The following is a 23,459-nucleotide window of genomic DNA, read 5'->3' as shown; positions in this document are numbered from 1 at the left end:
AGCTCTAAATGGAGAGACAGACAAGTCCACCTGTACAATCTTTGGAGAAAAATATCAGTTGAAGTAACCCGTCTACCTGCACATCTTGGCATGCACCGAAGACGGTGCAATCTTTAAGTGTGGGGTGGTCGATACCGATCTCCGTGGGTTAGTACCTTCCTGTCTCAACACCAATGTTTAAATTTTCTTTGTTAAATTAATTGTTGTATTTGCATGTTTGTTTGATTTTGTGCATTTAGCTACTACTTGGTTGAAGTAATATTTTCTTTTTTCAAGAAACCTTTTATAGCATTTCACTAATTTGAATTAAACTTTTTGAAAAACTTGTTTGAAGAAATATTATTTTGGAACATGGTTTAGAGCTCAAACACACAAAACCTGTGAGATTTTGAGCCTATTTGATTGGTTGCATTTTATCAACCAATATTTTTTTATGTGTATTGCTCTCTTTAAAATTGTGATCTATATCTTGCTTGATTCTATATTTCCATGGTTTAATGTATGCATATACTTATATGATTGAGGCCTTGTTTCACTTAGCTTAAATACCCATATGGCCTTACCCTTTCATTATCCTTTGCAAACCAATGTTGAGCCTATTTTACCCCTTTGTTCTTTACTTTAGCTCGTCACTAACCCTAAGCGAAAAATAATAATGTCCTTAATTTGAATCCTTGATTAGCTTAGACTAGTGAAAGTGCTTATGATTTAAGTGTGGGAAAATTGGGTTTGGAAACATTTGGTTTGAGAATTGAGCATGTTAGAATTTTTCTGAAAATGTGAAAGAATGTTGAGAATATGTTCATGCATTCAATACCTTAATCATATGCCTTGAGAAAAGCAAAAGAAAGAAAAATTATGAAAAAAAGAGAGAAAAAATAAAATAAAAGTAAAATAAATAGAAAAAAAGAGCAAACAATAAAAAGGGGACAAAATGCCCCAAAGTAAATGGTGAAAGCAATGCACATGAGTTGTACTCAAATTCGGATGCATAAATATTTGGAAAACATGGTTAATGGATAGTTAGATCTTGCATTGTAATTACATGGATTGTCTTAAGTTAGGTGTGAAGTTTAGGCTAATTAAAGATTCAGATTTTAGTCCACTTGGCCAAATACAATCCTACCTTGACCCTAACCCCATTACAACCCTCAAAAGACCTCTTGATATGTGTATCTGTGCATTAATCTTTTGTTGATTGGTAGAAGCAGAGCAAGCCTTAGAAAGCAAGATTAGTAGAGAACTAAGAGAATCGAACTCAAACACCTGAGCAATTAGAGTGTATACACTTCCAGTGAGGGTTCGATGCTCAATTCCTTGTTCCCGGCTTTCATGAGCTATCTTCTTCTTACAAGTTTACTTGTACTTTATTTTATGATTTGAATTAGTGAAATCCAGTTCATGTCTGTTCTTGGAGAATTTGATTTACTTTTAACCAAGTAAGTAGAATCATTTTTTTGCATGTAGTTGCATTCATATAAATAGGTTGCATTTCATACATTCTACCATTCCTCTTCACTCTTATAGCTTCTCTCGACACCCACATGAGGGACCTTGATGATTAGATTTTTGACGGTTTAGAATTTCACTAATAAAATCTCGTTGTAAAGTATAGTTTCTAAACCAACAATAATCCTTTCATACAAAAGATTGTTTGTCACAAGTAACAAACCCCTAATTTTATAAACCGAAGTATTCAAACCTCGGGTCGTTCTCCCTAGAAATTACAATAAAGTGCCTTATTATTGGTTAGAAATGTGTTTTGGGATTTTGGATAGGAAGCATGAAAAGTAAATGGCAATGAAAATAAACTAACAACTATAAAAGGCTCTTGGCAATGTATGAAAATTAGAAGTCCTATCCTAGTTATCCTTCTCAATTGTGATGAGAATTGTTCATTGCTACCACTTAGTTAACCCTTACTAAATAAAGGAAAGTCAAGTGGATGAATTGACTTGAGCCACAAGTCCTAGCCAACTCCCAAGGAAAGACTAGCTTTAGTGCACTCTAAACCAATTAGCAATCTCTCCAATTACCAATCAACAAAGGAATTAGATAACTCAAGTGTCACTAATTACTCTACCTAGGCCAAGAGGAACAAAATCTATACTATATCTAGAAGAGGCATTTCAACAAACACATAAAAGGCAATAAAAGTAAACAACATAAATTGCAAGAATTAAAGAGAGATCTAACTACAAAGGCAAGAGATCAACAATAGAAAAGCAAAGAAGAACAATTATTATGAATTACCTCTTATTGAATTGAAAGAAAATGGAAGGAACAATAGTAGATCTACAACAAAGTATAAGAACAACATAAAGGAAATTATAATAAAAGAATGGAAGAAGAATGAATGTAACAACAAGGAATTGAGAAGATAGAAGTAGAAGAAGATGAATTAAAATCTAGATCTAAGAACTAAACCTAATCCTAATCCTAATCCTAGAGAGAAGTGAGAGCTTCTCTCTCTAGAAACTACTTCTAAAACTAAACTATGACTAATGGTAACTAACTTATGTTTCCCTCTTCATTCCTTGGGTTAAATAGCATCAGAAATGAGTTGGATTAGGCCCACAAGGCTTTAGAATTCGCTGGCCACGTTTCGCTTTAAGTGAACCAGGTGGCAGCAACGGTGCGTGCACGTACTATGCGCGTATGCATCACCATTCGCGGTTCAACCATAGCAAATCTTCTATAGTTTCGAAGCCCCGAATGTTAGCTTTCCAACCCAACTAGAATCGCATCATTTGGATCTCTGTAGCTCAAGTTATGGTCATTTAAGTGCGAAGAGGTCGGCTTGACAGCTTTTCGGTTCTTTCATTTCTTCATGAGTTCTCCAACTTTTCATGCTTTCTTTCTTCATTCCCTTGATCCAATCTTTGCCTCCTAAACCTTAAATCACTTAACAAACATATCAAGGCATCTAATGGAATCAAGGTGAATTAAATTTATTTATTTTAAGAACTAAAAAGCATGTTTTCACTCTTAAGCACAATTAAAGGAGAATATACAAAACCATGCTATTTCATTGAATAAATGTGGGTAAAAGGTGATAAAACCCCCTAAAATCAATACAAGATATGCCCTACAAATTGGGTTTATCAGACCTCTCAGTTGTACAAACACAAGCTATACAGACAAGTAATACACAATTAAAGTACAAGTAGAACAAGTAGCACATAATAAGGTAACATAGCATATATGATATAACAATCCAAAAAAAATAGGTAAACCCAAACAATTTAAACATATGCAAATGATGAATGCCTGCCCTATGGCTGATGATATCATCTGTCGGTTATCAAGCCAACCCGATGTGTCCGGTAGCTAACCCGGGCACAGTCTTTCTATTGCACATCAATATCATTAGAGGAAGTACGTGCCCTGTCACTATTAGAGGGTATCTGCGCCCTGTCGCCATTAGAGGGTATCTGCGCCCTGTCGCCATTACAACCAGAGAGAAACCACAAGCATACTTACATTCAACATTTTCCAACATTATTCATTTACCACATTCGTTCATTAATCATATATGCATCTCCGGCATACTCGCCACAAGTTAAAGCTTCCTCAATCAATCATCATTGTTATCAAATCTCAAACATTAACCTGGAGGAAGCGGAATGAACTACAACCCTTGCTACTACCTAAGTATCATAGATACACATTCACTCATAATCACACTTCATTATTACCAATTCTCAAACAATGACCCAGAGCAAGTGGACAATACCACTGCCTACTACCCGGGGTCACACATCACATTCCATATTTGATTGTTAATCATACACATATACATGCTTAGCCATAACCCAATTCTCATCGCATCCATCCGACTCATGGCATAACCCATAACTAGTCAATAATCACCATCAAATATAGCCCTTTGACTCACGGTATACACCGCATTTCTATCATCACCTTCAGCAACTGATACAATCATTATTAATCATAACTCATCATAAATCTCACCTACTTCATCCACAAGTTATCACATATCCTAGCCTCTTTTCATTACTAGGCATACTGGTGCACGAAATTGTTATCACTAGGCATGGCTCCAAAAACTTGGTGCATAATACCATGATTCACATGTCTCTTCACAACTTCGTACAGCTGACCAGCAAGTGCACTGGGTCGTCCAAGTAATACCTAACGTGAGTAAGGGTCGATCCCACGGAGATTGTCGACTTGAAGCAAGCTATGGTCATCTTGTAAATCTCAGTCAGGCAAATTCAAATGGTTATAGAGTTTCGATAAATAAAAGATAAATAAACATAAAATAAAGATAGAGATACTTATGTAATTCATTGGTGGGAATTTCAGATAAACGTATGGAGATGCGTTATTCCTTCTGAATCTCTGCTTTTCTACTGTCTTCATTCAATCATTCATACTCCTTTCCATGGCAAGCTGTATGTTGGGGATCACTGTTGTCAACGGCTACCTCCCGTCCTCTCAGTGAAAATGGTCCTCTACGATTTTTGTACGGCTAATAAACTGTCAAATTTCTCGTCTCGGATGAAAAATACCAGTCACAGCTACTGCATGGCTAATCAGCTGTTGGTTCTCACTTGTGTTGGAATAGGATCCAATGATCCTTTTGCGTCTGTCACTACGCCCAACAGTCAAGAGTTTGAAGCTCGTCACAGTCATCCCTTCCCAGATCCTACTCGGAATACCACAGACAAGGTTTAGACTTTCCGGATCTCAAGAATGCTGCCAATTGATTCTAGCCTATACCACGAAGATTCTAATCTCGAATTCAGATGCCTCATTGTCAGAGGGAAAATGATATGAATCGTTGATTAGAGATCCAAGAGATATGCATTCAAGCTAGTTTTCATGTAGAACGGAAGTGGTTGTCAGGCACGCATTCATAAGTGAGAATGGTGATGAGTGTCACTTGATCATCATATTCATCATATTCTTAGGTGCAAATGAATATCTTGGAATCATAATAAGTGTGAATTGAATAGAAAAATAATAGTACTTTGCATTAATACTCGAGGAACAGTAGAGCTCCACACCTTAATCTATGGGGTGTAGAAACTCCACTGTTGAAAATACATAAGTGATGAAGGTCTAGGCATGGCCGAATGGCCAGCCCCTATAAAAGTCTAAGATAGCATAAAACTAATCAAAGATGATCTAAGGATAATCCAAAGATGTGTCTAAGGACTAAACATCCAAAGATAGTCCAAAGATGTGAGTACAATAGTAAAAAGTCCTATTTATACTAAACTAGTTACTAGGGTTACAGAAATAAGTAAATGATACAGAAATCTACTTCCGGGCCCACTTGGTGTGTGCTTGGCCTGAGCATTGAAGCTTTCATATGTAGAGACTTTTCTTGGATTTAAACGCCAGCTTTTATACCAGTTTGGGCGTTTAACTCTAGCTTTTATCCTGTTTCTAGCGTTTAACTCTAGAATAGGGCAGAAGGTTGGCGTTTAAACGCCAGTTTACGTCATCAAGACTCGAGCAAAGTATGGATTATTATATATTGCTGGAATACCCATGATGTCTACTTTCCAACGCAATTGATAGCGCGCCAATTGGGCTTCTTTAGCTCCAGAAAATCCATTTTGAGTACAGGGAGGTCAGAATCCAACAACATCTGCAGTCCTTTTTCAGCCTCTGAATCAGATTTTTGCTCAGGTCCCTCAATTTCAGCCAGAAAATACCTGAAATTATAGAAAAATACACAAACTCATAGTAAAGTCCAGAAATGTGAATTTTGCTTAAAAACTAATAATTATTTACTAAAAAATAACTAAATCAAACTAAAAACTTCCTAAAAACAATGCCAAAAAGCATATAAATTATTCGCTCATCACAACACTAAACTTAAATTGTTGCTTGTCCCCAAGCAACTGAAAACAAAATAGGATAAAAAAAAGAGAATATACAATGAATCTCACAATATCAATGAAACTTAGTCCCAATTATATGAGCGGGGCTAGTAGCTTTTTGCTTCTGAACAGTTTTGGCATCTCACTTTATCCTTTGAAATTCAGAATGATTGGCATCTATAGGAACTCAGAATTTTAGATAGTGTTATTGATTCTCCTAGTTCAGTATGTTGATTCTTGAACACAGCTACTTTATGAGTCTTGGCCGTGACCCTAAGCACTTTGTTTTCTAGTATTACCACTGGATACATAAATGCCACAGACACATAACTGGGTGAACCTTTTCAGATTGTGACTTAGCTTTGCTAAAGTCCCCAATTAGAGGTGTCTAGAGTTCTTAAGCACACTCTTTGCGCTTTGGATCACGACTTTAACCACTCAGTCTCAAGCTTTTCACTTTGGACCTTCATGCCACAAGCACATGGTTAGGGACAGCTTGATTTAGCCGCTTAGGCTAGGATTTTATTCCTTTGGGCCCTTCTATCCACTGATGCTCAAAGCTTTGGATCTTTTTTACCCTTGCCTTTTAGTTTAAGGGGCTGTTGGCTTTTTCTGCTTGCTTTTTCTTTTTCTTTCTTTTTCTTTTTTTTTGCCATTTTTTTCACTGCTTTTTCTTGCTTCAAGAATCAATTTCATTATTTTTCAGATTATCAATAACATTTCTCTTTGTTCATCATTCTTTCAAGAGCCAACAATTTTAACATTCATAAACTTCACTATCAAGAATATGCACTGTTCAAGCATTCATTCAGAAAACAAAAAGTATTGCCACCACATCAAAATAATTAAACTAATTTCAAGATAAAATTTGAAATTCAAGTACTTCTTGTTCTTTTATAATTAGGCACATTTTTCATTTAAGAGATGTGAAGGATTCATGGAATTATTCATATCTTTAAGACATAGACACTAGGTACTAATGATCATGTAATGAAGACACAAACATAAATAAAACATCAAGCATAAAATCGAAAAACAGAAAAATAAGAACAAGAAAATTAAAGAACGGGTCCACCTTAGTGATGGCGGCTAGTTCTTCCTCTTGAAGATCCATTGGAATGCCTGAGCTCCTCTATGTCTCTTCCTTGCCTTTGTTGTTCTTCCCTCATGGCTATTTGATCCTCTCTAATTTCATGGAGAATAATGGAGTTCTCTTGGTGCTCCACCCTTAGTTGGTCTATGTTGTACTTAAGCCTTTCAAAGAGGTGTTGAGTTGCTCCCAATAGTTGTGTGGAGGAAAATGCATCCCTTGAGGCATCTCAGGAATTTCTTGATAAGGAACTTCCTCATGCTCTTGTTGAGGTCCATGGGTGGGCTCTCTTATTTGCTCCATCCTCTTTTTAGTGATGGGCTTGTCCTCTTCAATGAGGATGTCTTCCTCTATGATAATTTCAGCTAAATTGTATAGGTGACAAATGAGATGAGGAAAGGCTAACCTTGACAAAGTGGAGGACTTTTCAGCCACCTTGTAGAGTTCTAGAGGTATGATCTCATGAACTTCCACTTCCTCCCCAATCATGATACTATGGATCATGAAGGCCTGATCCACAGTTACTTTGGATCAGTTGCTAGTAGGAATGATGGAGCGTTGGATGAACTCCAACCATCCTCTAGCCACAAGCTTAAGGTCTGGTCTTCTCAATTGAACCGGCTTGCCTCTTGAGTCTCTTTTCCATTGAGCTCCTTCCACACATATGTCCATGAGGACTTGGTCCAACCTTTGATCAAAGTTGACCCTTCTAGTGTAGGGGCGTGCGTTTTCTTGAATCATTGGCAAGTTGAACGCTAATTTTACATTTTCCGGACTGAAATCTAAGTATTTCCCCCGAACCATTTTAAGCCAATTCTTTGGATTCGGGTTCATACTTTGATCATGGTTCATAGTGATCCATGCATTTGCATAGAACTCTTGAAACCATTAAGATTCTGACTTGTTGAATGGGGTTGGTGAGAACTTCCCAACCTCTTCTTCGGATCTCCAGATACTCATTCTTCTTGAGCATGAAAGGAACCTCAGGGATCACTTTCTTCTTGGTCACAACTTCATAGAAGTTGTCTTGATAAACCTTTGAGATGAATCTCTCCATCTCCCATGACTCGGAGGTGGAAGCTTTTGCCCTCCCTTTCCTCTTTCTAGAGGTTTCTCCGGCCTTAGGTGCCATAAATGGTTATGGAAAAACAAAAAGCAATGCTTTTTCCACACCAAACTTAAAAGGTTTGCTCGTCCTCAAGCAAAAGAAAAAAGAAAGAAAGGGAAGAAGAAGAAAATAGAGCAGATGGAGGGGGAAGTGAATTCGGCCAAGGGGTATAAGGTGATTGTGATGTGTGAAAATGAAGGAGGGATTGGGGGTTTATATAGGGGTGGGAGAGGGTTGGGAACGTGTATTTTGGGTTGGGTTTGGGAGGGAATGGATTTTGAATTTTGGAGGTAGGTGGGGTTTTGGGGAAGAGATATGGAGGTGATTGGTGAAGAAAATATACGAAAGAGGATAGGATTTGATAGGTGAGTGGTGTTTTGGGTAGAATGTTATAGAGATGTGTGAGGGGGAGAGAGAGAGAGAGGTGGGGTAGGTGGGGATCCTGTGGGATCCACAGATCCTAAGAGGTCAAGGACTTCTCATCCTAGCTCCATTTAGGCGTGCAAAAACGCCCTTAGAGTGTAATTCTGGCGTTAAACGCCATGTTGCTGCCTGTTTCTGGTGTTTAATGCCAGCTTTTCTTCCCTTTCTGGCGTTAAACGCTAAGCTGTAGCCTGTTTCTGGCATTAAACGCCAGTCTGGTGCTTCTTTCTGGCGTTAAACGCCCAGAATGGTGCCAAACAGGGCATTTAATGCCCATCCTGTTACCCTTACTGGCATTTAAACGCCAGTAAGTTCTTCCTCCAGGGTGTGCTATTTGTAATGCTGTTTTTGAATTTGCTTTGATTATTGCAATTATTTTTGTGACTCCACATGATCATCAACCTAAAGAAAACATAAAACAATAATAGAAATTTAATATAGATAAAAATTGGGTTGCCTCCTAATAAGCGCTTCTTTAATGTCAATAGCTTGACAATTGGCTCTCATGGAGCCTCACAGACATTCAGAGCATGGTTAGGGCCTCCCAACACCAAACTTAGAGTTTGGTTGTGGCCTCTTAACACCAAACTTAGAGTTTGGCTGTGGCCTCCAAACACCAAACTTAGAGTTTGAATGTGGGAGCTTTGTTTGACTCTGTATTGAGAGAAGCTTTTCATGCTTCTTCTCCATGTGTATAGAAGGAGAACCTTGAGTCCTGAACACAAGGTAGTCCTCATTCAATTGAAGGACCAACTCTCCTCTGTCAACATCAATCACAGCTTTTGCTGTGGCTAGGAAAGGCCTGCCAAGAATGATGGATTCATCCTTATCCTTCCCATTGTCTAGGATTATGAAGTCAGTATGGATGTAAATTCCTTCAACCTTTACTAGCACGTCCTCTACTAGTCCATAAGCCTGTTTCGTTGATTTGTCTGCCATCTCTAGTGAGATTCTTGCAGCTTGTACCTCAAAGATTCCTAGTTTCTCCATTACAGAGAGTGGCATGATGTTAATACCTGACCCTAGGTCACACAGAGCTTTCTCAAAGGTCATGGTGCCTATGGTACAGGGTATTAAGAATTTACCAGGATCCTGTTTCTTTTGAGGTAAAGTTTGCTGAATCCAGGTATTCAATTTATTGATGAGCAATGGAGGTTCATCCTCCCAAGTCTCATTACCAAATAGCTTGGCATTCAGCTTCAGGATTGCTCTTAAATATTGGGCAGTTTTCCCTTCAGCAATATCTTCATATTCTTCAGAAGATGAATAGTCATCAGAGCTCATGAATGGTAATAGGAAGTTCAATGGAATCTCTATGGTCTCTGTATGAGCCTCAGATTCCTTTGATTCCTCATTGGGGTACTCCTTAATGGCCAATGGACGTTCCCTGAGGTCTTCCTCACTGAGAATCACTGCCTTTTCACTCTCCAGGTTTGGCCATGTTGGTCACAGTTATGGCCTTGCACTCTCTTTTGGGATTCTCTTCTGTATTACTTGGGAGCGTGCTAGGAGGAGTTTCAGTAACCCTTTTACTCAGCTAACCAACTTGTGCCTCCAGGTTTCTGATGGAGGACCTTGTTTCATTCATGAAACTTAGAGTGGCCTTAGATAGATCAGTGACTATATTTGCTATGTTAGATGGATTCTGCTCATAATTCTCTGTCTGTTGCTAAGAGGATGATGGAAAAGGCTTGCCATTGCTAAACCTGTTTCTTCCACCATTATTATTGTTAAAGCCTTGTTGAGGCTTTTGTTGATCCTTCCATGAGAAATTTGGATGATTTCTCCATGAGGGATTATAGGTGTTTCCATAGGCTTCACCCATGTAATTCACCTCTGCCATTGCAGGGTTCTAATGATCATAAGCTTCTTCTTCAGAAGATGCTTCTTTAGTACTGTTGCCCAGCTGTTGCTTCTTTCTGGCGTTGAACGCCAGGCAGTCCTTTGTCACTGGTGGTGCACGAAATTGTGATCAATACTTTTCACAAATCAAATAATCCCCGGTAATGAATCCAAAAACTTGGTGTTCAATACCATGGCATAAACACAACTTCGCACAACTAACCAGCAAGTGTACTGGGTCGTCCAAGTAATAAACCTTACGTGAGTAAGGGTCGATGTAGAACCTATGCACAATTACTCAAGAGGGGGGGTGAATTGAGTATTGCAACAACAATTAATCTTTTTACGAAAGTTAAAGACAATATACAAAAAGTGTTATTGTACTAGTATTTTTCCAAGAGCTTAACTCAATTGCTAAGCATTTATAAGGAGCTTTTACTTTCCAATAGACACCAACTCAAATAAATTGATCAAGCTTTTCACCAATCGGACTTAAGCCACTCCTTAAGTACTTACGAAGCTACTTTTCGATCACAATTTATTTGCTCAAAGGTAAAAGACAATAATATTGAAGAGATGAGTTTGGAGAGATGCAAACGCTATTTAGAGTGGTTCGGCACAATCCTTGTCCTACGTCCACTTTCTTTCTCAATCGCAATTGAGAAGTTCCACTATTGCCAAGCTTCAAGGTGCTCGCGTAAAACCTTTTACAATCCGAGTCCTTAGTTTCTAACACCTCACGGTATATGATCACCACTCGTATACTAACCCACTCAACTTAGAGATACCTTCTCTAAGATTTGCCTTGAGTACTTAGTATACCTCTTTGGTATCCTCACCGACTATAGTGTTTATAACTCTTGACTCAACCTTGGAGATCACACTCCAATTTACAAGGTGTACAAGAAAAAAATTCTCAAAGAATTGTTGAGATTAAATGAGTACTCTCTAGAAGAGTGTATGATTACAAGTTTAGCACTATTGAACCAATTGATATTGCTCTCACAAATTGTGTATTATATCACTTTAAAAAAGTGTAGAATGAAAGAATATGACAAGATAGTTTTCAAATACTCAAAATTTTTGTGAAATAAGGCTTCAATCCATCTATTTATAGATTCCCCAAACCTTAGAAACATTGGGGAATTAATGGGATGAAGCCTTTATGTCAAAACTAGCCGTTTTTTATGTTTTTGAATTATTTGCATCGATGCATAACACTTTGCATCGATGCAAATGTGTCTTTGACGCTGAAATTTGAATTTTCAGCTAGGTTGCATCGATGCAAACATCTTTGCATCGATGCAACAAGTCGTTGCATGCTTTGCATCGATGCAAGATGAGTGTGCATCGATGCAAACCTTAAAGAATGGCTTAAAATCACTTCAAAATTCTTAGGATTGATCTCAAACTTGTTGGAGTCAATTCCTATGCTTTTGTACCTTTGAAAAACAAGTTTTTAAACCATTTGGCTAGCATCGAATTGCAAGATGTGCATCAAAACATTTTGTGAGTGTGTGTTGAGAGATTTAGCAATTGGTTCTTAACAAGAAGTTACCTAAGTCCTAAGACACTATACTTGTCTTCAAATGTTGTGGTCTTGAGTTTCTTGTTGTTGTTGTGTTGCTTTCAACTCTTCATGCTTGTTCATTCAAGTTGTTTGTTGGTTTGTCTTTTCATGTCGTTTGTTGGTTTGTCATTCATCAAAACCTACGAATACAAACTTCGCATACAAGCAACATGATTTACAATTTCCCCCTTTTTGATAATGACAAACCAATTTTGAGGATATGTATTTATAAATGATTTTGAAAGCAACAATAATGCACTTTGTTTTATAGAAAGCTTTGGAGAAGACTTAAAAAATTTTTTTGCAGGAGTTCCCCCTAAATATGTGCATTTGTTCCTTTAAAGGGCGTTTATCAAAGAAAACGATTTAGATATCAAAGTTTTTACTTAGCGGAAGTCTTTTTGAAATCATTGTTTCGCAAACTTATTTCTTCTTTTCAAATCCTCAAACTTCTTCTTTTTCAAAAGTTCAAAACTTTAAATATCCTCAAACTTTTTCTTTTTCAAAAGTTCAAAACTTTAAATATCCTCAAACTTTTCTTCCCCCTTTTGACATTATCAAAAAGAAGGGAGTTTGAAATGTGTCATAGAAGCATGCATGAAACAATGAATTTTTATAAGTTCAATTTCTTTATTAATCTCAAGGATGAGATATTCCCCCTGTCAAAAAGAATTTGATTTCCTCTTTTTATATATAATAAGCATGTATAATTCCCCCTAAGGAGGTGAAATATATCAAGGCATGCATATTAACTTAAAATAGGGGTACCAAGCCTATTTTGAGTTATTCACCAAATAAGCATACAAGCATTAATCATTAAACAAAATTAGGAAGGAAATATCAAAGTATTTAAACCATAATAGAAATCCTTAACTTACTAGGAGTTAGTTTAACAATTCATATAATCAAATAAGCATAAAGCAATAAAAAGTGACTTGATGAAGAGGAGACAATCAATCTTGGTCTTCATCATCATCAGTATCCTCTTCATATGGTAGGTGGATGCCGAAATGCTCATATAAGTCATCAATACGACGATCCAAGCGACCCGTGCGATGATCTACACGAGACACACGACGATTAAGTGTTTCAAGTTGCCTACCATGCTCTACTTCAATCCTTTGGATGTTTTGGTTGATGGATTGTAATTCTCTCATTACATCAACCAAGGAGGGTGGTTCTTGAGCTTGAGGTGCTTGTGGAGGATCTTGCTCTTGAGGATCTTGCTCATCAACATTTCTTCTTCCCATTTTATTGAGAAGATGAGTGTTGATACAATATTGGGGTGGTACTTCCTTGGCAATCTCATTTGATACATCAATACCAACATAATCAAAGACTTTAGACCATAGGCAAAGGAATCCTAATCCACCATTCCTATCCTTCATCTTGAGCCTAATCATATGTTGTACTATAAAGTATGGCCAATTAATCTTAATCCCATTTATCATAGCCCACATGACAATCAAATCTTCATCATTTACATTCGCATGCCCGGATATTCTAGGTTGCAATACATAGGTGACTAGATATAACAAAGTTCTATGTTCCGCACTCATTGAATTGCAACTAATTTTGGAGTGAGCTCCTTGTACAAGGTTGAACAAATGCATGGCATTTTCCTTTGAATAACCCCATTCATCAATTGGGGTTTTACCACCTTGAAACAAGTCACCTTGATTTGGCAACTCCCAAATGGTGGCTAACTCATCACCATCTAGCCTATAATCCTTTCTTCCTATCTTGAAGAATAATGTGAAATTTGATTCATCTTCCTCATCAATCTCAATCATGAGTGTACTATAGGCTATGGCAACTAAATCCGGATAATATTTACTCTTAATTTGAACAAAATCCATGAGGCCTTGTTGAACTAGAATAGCCTTAAGAGTATCAAACTTATGAATGACAAGAAGGGTCGGATCCAAATACCTCGGAGGAATTTCCTTTCTTCCGGCGAGCCTTGCCTCATAGAATTGAAGATCTTCATTAGAAGCAAAGTACCTTGCCAAAGGATGATTATTTGGAGGTGGAATCACACTTGAAGAGCCTTTTGACTTCTTCATGGTTCTCTTGATTCTAGGCATTGTGGATGATTTTGTTTTATGGGTTTTGTAGAGGAGAATGTGGGGACTTCAAATATGTAGTTTGTTTGTAGTGGGTATCAAAGTTTTGTGAGTTGTATGAAGCTATATGTGAGCTTGTTTTGGAGGTTATGGAGGTTTGAATGTGGGGATATGAGTTGTGTGGTTGAAGATGATGAAAAAGTGGGGTTTTGTTGCTCAAAAATGCCAAATTCACGTGTTTTTGTGCAATTTGGTCGAGTTTGCATCGATGCAATAGGCTTTGCATCGATGCACATAGCACGTCGTGTGCTTTGCATCGATGCAGAGCTTGGTTGCATCGATGCAACATACATCATTTTGCCCAAAATCACCAAATTTTCATCCTTTGGTGGTTCTTTCTTCAATCCTTTGAGTTTCATCATGTATATACTCACTTAAACCATGATAAACTTCAATTTGTTGATCCTCCATTGTTTATAATCTTCAAATTCTTCAATCTACCTCAAGATTAATCACTCATTCATCAACTCATAAACCTACAAAACAATGGCTAATTGGATATCTCCAATGCTTAAGTTAGTAAGAGATACAAAAAAATAGCAATATGAATACAATGAATTCAAACAAATCATATCAGATTAGAATCCAAGATACCAAGTTCATTTCGGATGTTAAAAAAACTTTCTTTACATAAAGGTTTAGTGAAGATGTCCGCTAGTTGTTTACTAGTTTCGACAAATTCAATAACCACATCACCCTTTTCAACATGGTCTCTTATGAAGTGATGTCTAATCTCAATATGCTTGGTTCTTGAATGTTGAACCGGATTCTTGGTTAAATTTATTGCACTAGTATTATCACATTTGATAGGAATGTGATCAAGCATGAGTCCATAATCCATAAGTTGTTGTTTCATCCATAAAATTTGGGCGCAACAACTACCGGCGGCTACATACTCGGCTTCAGCGGTAGACAAGGCTACACTTACTTGTTTCTTACTATGCCATGAAACAAGAGAGTTTCCTAGCAAGTGACAAGTGCCGCTAGTGCTTTTCCTATCCACTTTGCAACCGGCAAAATCGGAATCGGAATAACCAATCAAATCACAAGTGGATCCTTTCGGATACCACAATCCAACATTTAATGTTCCTATGAGATACTTCATAATCCTTTTTACCGCACTTAAGTGAGATTCCTTAGGATTAGCTTGGTATCTCGCACACATGCATACACTAAACATGATATCTGGCCTACTTGCCGTTAGATAAAGTAATGATCCTATCATGCCTCTATACTTCTTTACATCTATGCTTTTACCTTGTTCATCTTTGTCAAGGTAGCAAGTAGTGCTCATTGGTGTGTCCATTGCCTTAGCATTGTCCATTCCAAATCTTTTGAGCAGTTCCTTGCAATATTTGGTTTGGCTAACGAAAGTTCCTTCTTTTCCTTGTTTGATTTGCAGACCAAGGAAGAAGTTGAGTTCGCCCATCATAGACATTTCAAATTCACTTTGCATGAGGTTTGAGAAAAACTTGCAAAGTGATTCGTTAGTTGAACCAAATATTATGTCATCGACATAAACTTGTACCAAAAGGATATTTTTGTTTTCAATCAAGATAAATAAAGTTGTATCAACCTTCCCTCTTCTAAAACCCTTTTCTATTAAAAATTTGCTCAAACGTTCATACCAAGCTCTTGGAGCTTGTTTAAGACCATAAAGAGCTTTCTTGAGTTTAAAAACATGATTAGGATTTTCATAATCCTCAAAACCGGGAGGTTGTTCAACATATACTTCTTCTTTAATGAAACCATTAAGAAAGGCACTCTTAACATCCATTTGATAAAGTTTGAAGTTATAAGAGGATGCAAAAGCAAGTAGCATCCTAATTGCTTCTAATCTAGCTACGGGAGCATAAGTTTCGTCATAATCAATGCCTTCCTCTTGATTATAACCTTTAGCTACTAATCTAGCTTTGTTTCTAACAATTGTACCATTTTCATCGAGTTTATTTCTAAAAACCCATTTTGTTCCTACAATTGTTTGATTACTTGGTTTAGGCACCAATTCCCAAACGTCATTTCGTTTGAATTGGTTAAGCTCCTCTTGCATTGCCATAGCCCAATGTTCATCATTAATTGCGGACTCAATGGTAGATGGTTCAATTTGAGAAACAAAAGTACTATATGCAAATAAATTTCTAAAAGTGGATCGAGTTGTTACCCCTTTCGAAACATCACCAATGACGTTGTCTAGAGGATGATCCTTTGAAGTACGCCAATCCTTTGGAAGTGCATTTATTTGTACTTGTGATGGTTCAATTTCTTCAACTTGAACGCTATCCTTTGTTGAGCTTGTAGAGGCTTCATTTAAATCTTTTTCTTTGTCTTCACCATTCAAATTTAGTGAATCAAAGTTTTCTACATTTTCATCAAAATCTTTTCTAGCACAACAACGATTAGTTTCATCAAAAGCGACATGAATACTTTCCTCCATAGTCATGATGCGTTTATTATATACTCTAAAAGCTTTGCTAGTTAAAGAGTAGCCTAAGAAGATTCCTTCATCAGCCTTAGCATCAAATTTGCCTAAGTTATCTTTTCCATTATTTAGAATAAAACATTTACAACCAAAGACGTGAAGGTGGGAAATATTTGGTTTTCTTCCTTTGTACAATTCGTACGGTGTTTTCTTAAGAATAGGTCGAATGATAATCCTATTCATAACATAGCACGCGGTACTAACCGCATCCGCCCAAAAGTACTTAGGAATATTAGCCTCATTGAGCATAGTTCTCGCCATTTCTTCTAAATGACGATTTTTCCTTTCAACCACACCATTTTGTTGTGGTGTTCTAGGAGAGGAAAAATTATGCTCAATGCCATTTTCTTCACAAAAAGTTTCAAAAAGATTGTTTTCAAATTCTTCACCATGATCACTTCTAATAGATGATATATGCAAATTCTTTTCATTTTGAATAACTTTGGCTAATCTTTTGAATGCTCGAAATGCATCACTCTTGTTTGCTAGGAACAAGGTCCATGTAAATCGAGAGTAATCATCAACAATAACTAAAGCATAGTAATTGCCACCAAAGCTCATAGTCCTAGAAGGACCAAATAAATCCATGTGCAAAAGTTGTAATGGCCTTGTTGTTGAAACAATGTTTTTGGATTTAAAAGAGGCCTTTACTTGTTTTCCCTTTTGACATGCGTCGCAAAGGACGTCTTTTTCAAAACGTAGCTTTGGTAAGCCAATTACTAACTCTTTAGAGACCAACTTGTTAAGATGGTCCATGTTAGCATGAGCTACTCTACGATGCCATAACCAAGTTTCATCATTTTTACTAACAAGGCATTTCACATCATTTGAGGAAACTTCATTTAGATTAATCATGTATACATTGTCAACACGGTGCCCAATTAGCACAATTTCATTAGTGTCTTGCCTTTTTATCAAACAACATTTTGAATCAAAGGTGACTAAGTTTCCTTTGTCACAAAGTTGGCTAACACTAATGAGATTATGTTTGAGACCTTTGACAAGTATAACATTATCTATGGAGGTAGAAGGACTTTTACCAACTTTTCCAACGCCGATTACTTTGCCGGTGTTGTTGTCTCCATAGATCACGTTTCCTCCGTTTGTAGGCTCTATTGCGGTGAACTTTGATTCATCGCCGGTCATGTGTTTGGAGCATCCACTATCAACATACCAATTTGTATCCTTAGCTCCAACACGTACCTACAAAATAATTAAAATTGGGATTCAGGTACCCAAGTGAATTTGGGTCCTTGATGGTTAGTATGAGCATAATGCCCATAAGGTGCCCATCTCGTATCTTGACTACGAAAGTTTATATGTTTAATTCTAGTAAAGCATACGGGTGCTATATGACCTACTTTATTATAATAATGACATATGACATTTGGATTATGCATCCTATGCATGTTTCTAAATGGTTGCCTAGGTTGTTTCCTCAATGCAACATCTTTTGATCTATATGCATTGTGATTATAATTTCTAAATGAAGCATGTTGAGGAGGATGTTTAAAGGCTTCATTCCTTTTAGTTATGCTTGCCTTTTGGGCTTGCGATTGCCTAATAGGAGTTTTAGCATTTTTAAATTTTCCTTTTTCAAAACCTAAACCTTCCTTATTATGAACATGCTTTTGGTTTTTCAACATTTTATCTAAGTTCTTTGAAGATTCATTGAACTTAGCTAAAGTGTTCTTAAGATTTGTAATTTAATTTTCATGCATTTTACAAGATTTGTATGGATCACTACTTGTGCTACACTTATCCTTTCCAAGATTGATATTCTCGTTTTTCAACATCTCATTTTGTTTTAAAAGTTCCATATTCTTTTTCTTTAGGAGAGAATAATCTTGGGTAAGTTTTGTGTACACCTCAAGTAAGGCATCATATTCATCTTGTAAATTAAAAGAAGTGAAGTTGTCATCACTAACCTTTTCTTCGCTTGCCATTAAGCAAAGATTTGCAACCTCGTCGTTATCGGAGTCGGATTCATCCTCGTTCTCCCATGATATGTATGCTTTCTCCTTCTTCTTAAATTTCTTGTTTTTGTCCTCCTTTTGAAGTTTTGGACAATTGGGTTTGATGTGTCCAACTTCTCCACACTCATAGCATTTTGGTACCTTTGTTTTGCTTTTGAAGTTTTTCTTCATTGCAAACTTATTGAATCTTTTTAATAAGAGTGCAAATTCTTCATCTCCTTCTTCTTCATTATCATCACTCTCTTCTTGCAGTGATGTTGTTTTAAGGGCGAGACTTTTCTTCTTGCTTTCTTCACCTTTTTGTCTATTTAGCATAGTCATTTCATAGGTGAGAAGATTACCTCGTAGTTGATCAAATGTAAGTTGATCATAGAGCCTTCCTTCCACAATGGCGTTCACTTTGGAGTTCCATTTTGGTGTAAGGCTTGTAAGCACCTTGGTCACAATTTGTTTATCATTGTATTTTGTGCCAAGCATGCTTAGATTGTTGAAGATCTTGGAGAGTCTTTCAAGAGCTTCTTCAATGCTCTCTTCATCTTTCATTTTAAAATTTTCCAATTCATGAACCAACATAAATACCTTTGATTCTTTAACGTGGTCGGTTCCTTCGTAAGTGATTTGGAGTTTATCCCAAATCTCTTTAGCGGTTTCACATGTAGAGATCTTCATATAATCATGCTCGTTAAGTGCACAATGAATGAAGTTGATGGCTTTATCATTCATTGCCACTTTCTTCCAATCATCGTCACTATATTCATTTTCTCCTTTCGGTACTTGCTTTGAGACGGAGACTTCTCCTTCTTTAGCGCTTGTTGTCTTTGTTGGAATGTGATTTCCATTCTCAATCACTTTCCAAATTCTCACATCTTGAGAACGGATCCAAATTCTCATCTTATTTTTCCAATAAGAGTAATTTGTTCCGCTAAAAAGAGGAGGTCTAGCGGTTGAGTTACCTTCGCTAGTGTTGTTGTTGTTAAAGCCTGTGCTTGCCATGATCTTTTCCCTTAAACGGTTAAGTCTTTCAAAGGGTTAAGCTCTGATACCACTTGTAGAACCTATGCACAATTACTCAAGAGGGGGGTGAATTGAGTATTGCAACAACAATTAATCTTTTTACGAAAGTTAAAGACAATATACAAAAAGTGTTATTGTACTAGTATTTTTCCAAGAGCTTAACTCAATTGCTAAGCATTTATAAGGAGCTTTTACTTTCCAATAGACACCAACTCAAATAAATTGATCAAGCTTTTCACCAATCGGACTTAAGCCACTCCTTAAGTACTTACGAAGCTACTTTTCGATCACAATTTATTTGCTCAAAGGTAAAAGACAATAATATTGAAGAGATGAGTTTGGAGAGATGCAAACGCTATTTAGAGTGGTTCGGCACAATCCTTGTCCTACGTCCACTTTCTTTCTTAATCGCAATTGAGAAGTTCCACTATTGCCAAGCTTCAAGGTGCTCGCGAAAAACCTTTTACAATCCGAGTCCTTAGTTTCTAACACCTCACGGTATATGATCACCACTCGTATACTAACCCACTCCACTTAGAGATACCTTCTCTAAGATTTGCCTTGAGTACTTAGTATACCTCTTTGGTATCCTCACCGACTATAGTGTTTATAACTCTTGACTCAACCTTGGAGATCACACTCCAATTTACAAGGTGTACAAGAAAACAATTCTCAAAGAATTGTTGAGATGAAATGAGTACTCTCTAGAAGAGTGTATGATTACAAGTTTAGCACTATTGAACCAATTGATATTGCTCTCACAAATTGTGTATTATATCACTTTAAAAAAGTGTAGAATGAAAGAATATGACAAGATAGTTTTCAAATACTCAAAATTTTTGTGAAATAAGGCTTCAATCCATCTATTTATAGATTTCCCAAACCTTAGAAACGTTGGGGAATTAATGGGATGAAGCCTTTATGTCAAAACTAGCCGTTTTTTATGTTTTTGAATTATTTGCATCGATGCATAACACTTTGCATCGATGCAAATGTGTCTTTGACGCTGAAATTTGAATTTTCAGCTAGGTTGCATCGATGCAACAAGTCGTTGCATGCTTTGCATCGATGCAAGATGAGTGTGCATCGATGCAAACCTTAAGGAATGGCTTAAAATCACTTCAAAATGCTTAGGATTGATCTCAAACTTGTTGGAGTCAATTCCTATGCTTTTGTACCTTTGGAAAACAAGTTTTTAAACCATTTGGCTAGCATCGAATTGCAAGATGTGCATCAAAACATTTTGTGAGTGTGTGTTGAGAGATTTAGCAATTGGTTCTTAACAAGAAGTTACCTAAGTCCTAAGACACTATACTTGTCTTCAAATGTTGTGGTCTTGAGTTTCTTGTTGTTGTTGTGTTGCTTTCAACTCTTCATGCTTGTTCATTCAAGTTGTTTGTTGGTTTGTCATTCATCAAAACCTACGAATACAAACTTCGCATACAAGCAACATGATTTACAGTCGATCCCACAGAGATTGTTGATATGAAGCAAGCTATGGTCACCTTGTAAATCTTAGTCAGGCAAACTCAAATGGGTATGGTAATAAACGCATATAACATAAAGATAAAGATAGAGATACCTATGTAATTCATTAGTAGGAACTATAGATAAGCGTATGAAGATGCCTTCCCTTCCGTCTCTCTGCTTTCCTACTGTCTTCATCCAATCCTTCTTACTCCTTTCTATGGTAAGCTCAAGCAAGGGTTTCACCGTTGTCAGTGGCTACCTCCCATCCTCTCAGTGGAAATGTTCAACGCACCCTGTCACGGCACGGCTATCCATCTGTCGGTTCTCGATCAGGCCGGAATAGAATCCAGTGATTCTTTTGCGTCTGTCACTAACGCCCCGCCCTCAGGAGTTTGAAGCACGTCACAGTCATTCAGTCATTGAATCCTACTCAGAATACCACAGACAAGGTTAGACCTTCCGGATTCTCTTAAATGCCGCCATCAGTTCTAGCATATACCATGAAGATTCCGGTTAAAGAATCCAAGAGATATTCACCCAGTCGAAGGTAGAACGGAGGTGAGAATGATGATGAGTGTCACGGATTATCACATTCATCAAGTTGAAGAACAAGTGATATCTTAGAACAAGAACAAGCGGAATTGAATAGAAGAAACAATAGTAATTGCATTAATACTCGAGGTACAACAGAGCTCCACACTTTAATCTATGGTGTGTAGAAACTCCACCGTTGAAAATACATAAGAACAAGGTCTAGGCATTGCCGAATGGCCAGCCTCCCAATGATCTAAGAACTAGATGTCCAAAGATGATCAAAGGATCTGAAAATAATCCAAAGATCCAAAGATCAAAATACAATAGTAAAAGGTCCTACTTATAGAAAACTAGTAGCCTAAGGTTTACAGAGATGAGTAAATGACATAAAAATCCACTTCCGGGCCCACTTGGTGTGTGCTTGGGCTGAGCATTGAAGCATTTTCGTGTAGAGACTCTTCTTGGAGTTAAACGCCAGCTTTTGTGCCAGTTTGGGCGTTTAACTCCCATTTTGGTGCCAGTTCCGGCGTTTAACGCTGGAATTTCTGAGGGTGACTTTGTACGCCGGTTTGGGCCATCAAATCTTGGGCAAAGTATGGACTATCATATATTGCTGGAAAGCCCAGGATGTCTACTTTCCAACGCCGTTGAGAGCGCGCCAATTGGGCTTCTGTAGCTCCAGAAAATCAGCTTCGAGTGCAGGGAGGTCAGAATCTAATAGCATCTGCAGTCCTTTTTAGTCTCTGAATCAGATTTTTGCTCAGGTCCCTCAATTTCAGCCAGAAAATACCTGAAATCACAGAAAAACACACAAACTCATAGTAAAGTCCAGAAGAGTGAATTTTAACTAAAAACTAATAAAAATATACTAAAAACTAACTAGATCATACTAAAAACATACTAAAAACACTGCCAAAAAGCGTACAAATTATCCGCTAATCACAACACCAAACATAAATTGTTGCTTGTCCTCAAGCAACTGAAAATCAAATAAGATAAAAAAACAGAATATGCAATGAATTCCAAAAATATCTATGAAGATCAGTATCAATTAGATGAGCGGGGCTTTTAGCTTCTCGCCTCTGAACAGTTTTGGCATCTCACTCTATCCTTTGAAATTCAGAATGGTTGGCTTCTTTAGGAACTCAGAATCCAGATAGTGTTATTGATTCTCCTAGTTAAGTATGATGATTCTTGAACATAGCTACTTATTGAGTCTTGGCCGTGGCCCAAAGCACTCTGTCTTCCAGTATTACCACCGGATACATACATGCCACAGACACATAATTGGGTGAACCTTTTCAGATTGTGACTCAGCTTTGCTAGAGTCCCCAATTAGAGGTATCCAGGGTTCTTAAGCACACTTTTTTTTGCCTTGGATCACGACTTTATTTCTTTCTTTTTCTTTTTCTTTCTATTTTTCTCTTTTTTTCGTTTTTCTTCTTTTTTTTGTATTCACTGCTTTTTCTTGCTTCAAGAATCATTTTTATGATTTTTCAGATCCTCAGTAACATGTCTCCTTTTTCATCATTCTTTCAAGAGCCAACATTCATGAACCCCAAATTCAAAAGACATATGCACTGTTTAAGCATATATTCAGAAAACAAAAGTATTGCCACCACATCAAAATAATTAAACTGTTATAAAATTTAAAATTCATGCAATTCTTCTCTTTTTCAATTAAGAACATTTTTCATTCAAGAAAGGTGATGGATTCATAGGACATTCATAACTTTAAGGCATAGACACTAAGACACTAATGATCACAAGACACAAACATAGATAAACATAAGCACTAAAATTCGAAAAACAGGAAAATAAAGAACAAGGAAATTAAGGAACGGGTCCACCTTAGTGATGGCGGCTCTTTCTTCCTCTTGAAGATCCTATGGAGTGCTTGAGCTCCTCAATGTCTTTTCCTTGTCTTTGTTGCTCCTCTCTCATGATTCTTTGATCTTCTCTAATTTCA

Source organism: Arachis hypogaea, chromosome 4, assembly GCF_003086295.3.
Source record: "Arachis hypogaea cultivar Tifrunner chromosome 4, arahy.Tifrunner.gnm2.J5K5, whole genome shotgun sequence".
Lineage (NCBI taxonomy): Eukaryota > Viridiplantae > Streptophyta > Magnoliopsida > Fabales > Fabaceae > Arachis > Arachis hypogaea.
This window is presented reverse-complemented; position numbering follows the sequence as displayed.